The sequence below is a fragment of the Chamaea fasciata genome, unplaced genomic scaffold (genome assembly GCF_029207755.1).
Source record: "Chamaea fasciata isolate MVZ Bird 193981 ecotype frontalis unplaced genomic scaffold, bChaFas1.0.hap1 SCAF_366, whole genome shotgun sequence".
NCBI classification, from domain to species: domain Eukaryota; kingdom Metazoa; phylum Chordata; class Aves; order Passeriformes; family Sylviidae; genus Chamaea; species Chamaea fasciata.
Window position 1 is genome coordinate 47824 of NW_027094451.1, and position 6000 is coordinate 53823.

The window sequence follows — 6000 nt, forward strand, 5'->3', positions numbered from 1 at the left end:
TTTTCTGTGGGAAGCTAAACTCACCCCAGCAGGTTCCTGATGTCAGTTTGCAGGGGGTGTTTGGCAGTCTAAGGGCAGCTAGCGTTTCAGCTTCATGGCAGCTTGGTTGTGGGAGTAAGTACACTGTTCAGAATTCTAAGTGGCAGAAGCCCACTCCGGGACACAGAGCTCTGTGCAGGAACTGTGGGTCTTTTCTGTGGGAAACTAAACTCACCCCAGCAGGTTCCTGATGTCAGGTTGTAGGAGACATTTGGCACTCCAAGGACAGTAAGGGTTCCAGCTTTTGGATGCTTGGATCTGGCAGAAGTCCTGTGCTGAACTTATTTTTAGCAGTTCGCAGCCCACTCTGTGGCCGAGAGTTCTATGCAGGAACGGTGGGTCTTTTCTGTGGAAAGCTAAACTCACCCCTCCACGTTCCTGATGTCAGTTTGCAGGGGATGTTTGGCAGTCTAAGGGCAGCTAGGGTTTCAGCTTCATGGCAGCTTGGTTGTGGGAGTAAGTACACTGTTCAGAATTCTAAGTGGCAGAAGCCCACTCCTGGACACAGATCTCTGTGCAGGAACAGCGGCTCTCTTCTGTGGGAAGCTATTCTCACCGACTAAGTTCCTAATGTCAGGTTGTAGGAGACATTGGGCACTCGCAGGACACTTAGCGTTCCAGCTTCTGGGAGCTTGGATATGGGAGAAGTGCAGCAGTGTTCAGAATTGTAAGTGGCAGAAGCCCACTCCCGGGCACAGAGCTCTGTGCAGGAACAGTGGCTCTCTTCTGTGGGAAGCTATACTCACCGACTAAGTTCCTAATGTCAGGTTGTAGGAGACATTGGGCACTCCAGGGACAGTTAGGGTTCCAGCTTCTGACAGCTTGGTTCTGGGAGTTATGTGCACTGTTCAGAATTCTAAGTGGCAGAAGCCCACTCCCGGGCACAGAGCTCTGTGCAGGAACGGTGGGTCTTTTCTGTGGGAAACTAAACTCACCCCTCCAAGTTCCTGATGTCAGTTTGCATGGGGTGCTTGGCAGTCTAAGGGCAGCTAGGGTTTCAGCTTCATGGCAGCTTGGTTGTGGGTGTAAGTACACTGTTCAGAATTCTAAGTGGCAGAAGCCCACTCCTGGGCACAGAGGTCTGTGCAGGAACATTGGCTCTCTTCTGTGGGAAGCTATACTCACCGACTAAGTTCCTAATGTCAGGCTGTAGGAGACATTGGGCACTCCAAGGACAGTTAGGGTTCCAGCTTCATGGCAGCTTGGTTCTGGGAGTAATGTGCACTGTTCAGAATTCTAAGTGGCAGAAGCCCACTCCGGGACACAGAGCTCTGTGCAGGAACTGTGGGTCTTTTCTCTGGGAAACTAAACTCACCCCAGCAGGTTCCTGATGTCAGGCTGTAGGAGACATTTGGCGCTCCAAGGACAGTAAGGGTTCCAGCTTTTGGATGCTTGGATCTGGCAGAAGTCCTGTGCTGAACTTATTTTTATCAGTTAGCAGCCCACTCCGTGGCCGAGAGTTCTATGCAGGAACGGTGGGTCTTTTCTGTGGGAAGCTATACTCACCGACTAAGTTCCTAATGTCAGGTTGTAGGAGACATTTGGCGCTCCAAGGCCAGTTAGGGTTCCAGCTTCTGGATGATTGGATCTGGCAGAAGTCCTGTGCTGAACTTATTATTATCAGTTAGCAGCCCACTCCGTTGCCGAGAGTTCTGTGCAGGAACTGTGGGTCTCTTCTGTGGGTAGCTAAACTCACCCCCTGAAGTTCCTAATGTCAGGTTGTAGGAGACATTGGGCACTCGCAGGACAGTTAGGGTTCCAGCTTCTGGGAGCTTGGTTCTGGGAGTAATGTGCACTGTTCAGAATTCTAAGTGGCAGAAGCCCACTCCGGGACACAGAGCTCTGTGCAGGAACTGTGGGTCTTTTCTGTGGGAAACTAAACTCACCCCAGCAGGTTCCTGATGTCAGGCTGTAGAAGACATTTGGCACTCCAAGGCCAGTAAGCGTTCCAGCTTCTGGATGCTTGGATCTGGCAGAAGTCCTGTGCTGAACTTATTTTTATCAGTTAGCAGCGCACTCCGTGGCTGAGAGTTCTGTGCAGGAACGGTGGGTCTTTTCTGTGGAAAGCTAAACTCACCCCTCCAAGTTCCTGATGTCAGTTTGCAGGGGATGTTTGGCAGTCTAAGGGCAGCTAGGGTTTCAGCTTCATGGCAGCTTGGTTGTGGGAGTAAGTACACTGTTCAGAATCCTAAGTGGCAGAAGCCCACTCCCGGGCACAGAGCTCTGTGCAGGAACAGCGGCTCTCTTCTGTGGGAAGCTATACTCACCGACTAAGTTCCTAATGTCAGGTTGTAGGAGACATTGGGCACGCCAAGGACAGTAAGGGTTCCCGCTTCTGGGAGCTTGGATATGGGAGAAGTGCAGCAGTGTTCAGAATTGTAAGTGGCAGAAGCCCACTCCCGGGCACAGAGCTCTGTGCAGGAACAGTGCCTCTCTTCTGTGGGAAGCTAAACTCACCCCCTAAGTTCCTAATGTCAGGTTGTAGGAGACATTGGGCACTCCAGGGACAGTTAGGGTTCCAGCTTCTGACAGCTTGGTTCTGGGAGTAATGTGCACTGTTCAGAATTCTAAGTGGCAGAAGCCCACTCCCGGGCACAGAGCTCTGTGCAGGAACGGTGGGTCTTTTCTGTGGGAAACTAAACTCCCCCCAGCAGGTTCCTGATGTCAGGCTGTAAGAGACATTTGGCGCTCCAGGGCTAGTAAGGGTTCCAGCTTCTGGATGCTTGGATCTGGCAGAAGTCCTGTGCTGAACTTATTTTTATCAGTTAGCAGCCCACTCCGTGGCCGAGAGTTCTATGCAGGAACGGTGGGTCTTTTCTGTGGGAAGCTATACTCACCGACTAAGTTCCTAATGTCAGGCTGTAGGAGACATTTGGCGCTCCAAGGCCAGTTAGGGTTCCAGCTTCTGGATGATTGGATCTGGCAGAAGTCCTGTGCTGAACTTATTATTATCAGTTAGCAGCCCACTCCGTTGCCGAGAGTTCTGTGCAGGAACTGTGGGTCTCTTCTGTGGGTAGCTAAACTCACCCCCTGAAGTTCCTAATGTCAGGTTGTAGGAGACATTGGGCACTCGCAGGACAGTTAGGGTTCCAGCTTCTGGGAGCTTGGCTATGGGCGAAGTGCAGCAGTGTTCAGAATTCTAAGTGGCAGAAGCCCACTTCCGGGCAAAGAACTCTGTGCAGGAACAGTGGTTCTCTTCTGTGGGAAGCTATACTCACCCCCTAAGTTCCTAATGGCAGGTTTTAGGAGACATTGGGCACTCCAAGGACAGTTAGGGTTCCAGCTTCTGACAGCTTGGTTCTGGGAGTAATGTGCACTGTTCAGAATTCTAAGTGGCAGAAGCCCACTCCGGGACACAGAGCTCTGTGCAGGAACTGTGGGTCTTTTCTGTGGGAAACTAAACTCACCCCAGCAGGTTCCTGATGTCAGGCTGTAGGAGACATTTGGCACTCCAAGGCCAGTAAGGGTTCCAGCTTCTGGATGCTTGGATCTGGCAGAAGTCCTGTGCTGAACTTATTTTTATCAGTTAGCAGCGCACTCCGTGGCCGAGAGTTCTGTGCAGGAACGGTGGGTCTTTTCTGTGGAAAGCTAAACTCACCCCTCCAAGTTCCTGATGTCAGTTTGCAGGGGGTGTTTGGCAGTCTAAGGGCAGGTAGGGTTTCAGCTTCATGGCAGCTTGGTTGTGGGAGTGAGTACACTGTTCAGAATTCTAAGTGGCAGAAGCCCACTCCCGGGTACAGAGCTCTGTGCAGGAACTGTGGCTCTCTTCTGTGGGAAGCTATGCTCACCGACTAAGTTCCTAATGTCAGGTTGTAGGAGACATTGGGCACTCGCAGGACAGTTAGGGTTCCAGCTTCTGGGAGCTTGGCTATGGGGGAAGTGCAGCAGTGTTCAGAATTCTAAGTGGCAGAAGCCCACTTCCGGGCACAGAACTCTGTGCAGGAACAGTGGCTCTCTTCTGTGGGAAGCTATACTCACCGACTAAGTTCCTAATGTCAGGTTTTAGGAGACATTGGGCACTCCAAGGACAGTTAGGGTTCCAGCTCCTGGATGCTTGGATTTGGCAGAAGTCCTGTGCTGAACTTATTTTTATCAGTTAGCAGCCCACTCCGTGGCCGAGAGTTCTGTGCAGGAACGGTGGGTCTTTTCTGTGGGAAGCTATACTTACCGACTAAGTTCCTAATGTCAGGTTGTAGGAGACATTGGGCACTCCAAGGACAGTTAGCGTTCCAACTTCTTACAGCTTGGTTCTGGGAGTAATGTGCACTGTTCAGAATTCTAAGTGGCAGAAGCCCACTCCCGGGCACAGAGCTCTGTGCAGGAACAGTGGCTCTCTTCTGTGGGAAGTTAAAGTCACTCCTCCAAGTTCCTGATGTCGGTTTGCAGGAGGTGTTTGGCAGTCTAAGGGCAGCTAGGGTTTCAGCTTCATGGCAGCTTGGTTGTGGGAGTAAGTACACTGTTCAGAATTCTAAGTGGCAGAAGCCCAGTCCCGGGCACAGAGCTCTGTGCAGGAACAGTGGCTCTCTTCTGTGGGAAGCTATACTCACCGACTAAGTTCCTAATGTCAGGCTGTAGGAGACATTGGGCACTCCAAGGACAGTTAGGGTTCCAGCTTCTTGATGCTTGGATCTGGCAGAAGTCCTGTGCTGAACTTATTTTTATCAGTTAGCAGCCCAGTCCGTGGCCGAGAGTTCTGTGCAGGAACGGTGGGTCTTTTCTGTGGAAAGCTAAACTCACCCCTCCAAGTTCCTGATGTCAGTTTGCAGGGGGTGTTTGGCAGTCTAAGGGCAGCTAGGGTTTCAGCTTCATGGCAGCTTGGTTGTGGGAGTAAGTACACTGTTCAGAATTCTAAGTGGCAGAAGCCCACTCCCGGGCACAGAGCCCTGTGCAGGAACAGTGGCTCTCTTCTGTGGGAAGCTAAACTCACCCCCCGAAGTTCCTAATGTCAGGTCGTAGAAGACATTGGGCACTCGCAGGACAGTTAGGGTTCCAGCTTCTGGGAGCTTGGCTATGGGAGAAGTGCAGCAGTGTTCAGAATTCTAAGTGGCAGAAGCCCAGTCCCGGGCACAGAGCTCTGTGCAGGAACAGTGGCTCTCTTCTGTGGGAAGCTATACTCACCCCAGCAGGTTCCTGATGTCAGGCTGTAGGAGACATTTGGCACTCCAAGGCCAGTAAGGGTTCCAGCTTCTGGATGCTTGGATCTGGCAGAAGTCCTGTGCTGAACTTATTTTTATCAGGTAGCAGCCCACTCCGTGGCCGAGAGTTCTGTGAAGGAACGGTGGGTCTTTTCTGTGGGAAGCTATACTCACCGACTACGTTCCTAATGTCAGGTTGTAGGAGACATTGGGCACTCCAAGGACAGTTAGGGTTCCAGCTTCTGACAGCTTGGTTCTGGGAGTAATGTGCACTGTTCAGAATTCTAAGTCGCAGAAGCCCACTCCGGGACACCGAGCTCTGTGCAGGAACTGTGGGTCTTTTCTCTGGGAAACTAAACTCACCCCAGCAGGTTCCTGATGTCAGGCTGTAGGAGACATTTGGCACTCCAAGGCCAGTAAGGGTTCCAGCTTCTGGATGCTTGGATCTGGCAGAAGTCCTGTGCTGAACTTATTTTTATCAGTTAGCAGCGCACTCCGTGGCCGAGAGTTCTGTGCAGGAACGGTGGGTCTTTTCTGTGGAAAGCTAAACTCACCCCTCCAAGTTCCTGATGTCAGTTTGCAGGGGGTGTTTGGCAGTCTAAGGGCAGCTAGGGTTTCAGCTTCATGGCAGCTTGGTTGTGGGAGTGAGTACACTGTTCAGAATTCTAAGTGGCAGAAGCCCACTCCCGGGTACAGAGCTCTGTGCAGGAACAGTGGCTCTCTTCTGTGGGAAGCTATACTCACCGACTAAGTTCCTAATGTCAGGTTGTAGGAGACATTGGGCACTCGCAGGACAGTTAGGGTTCCAGCTTTTGGATGCTTGGAT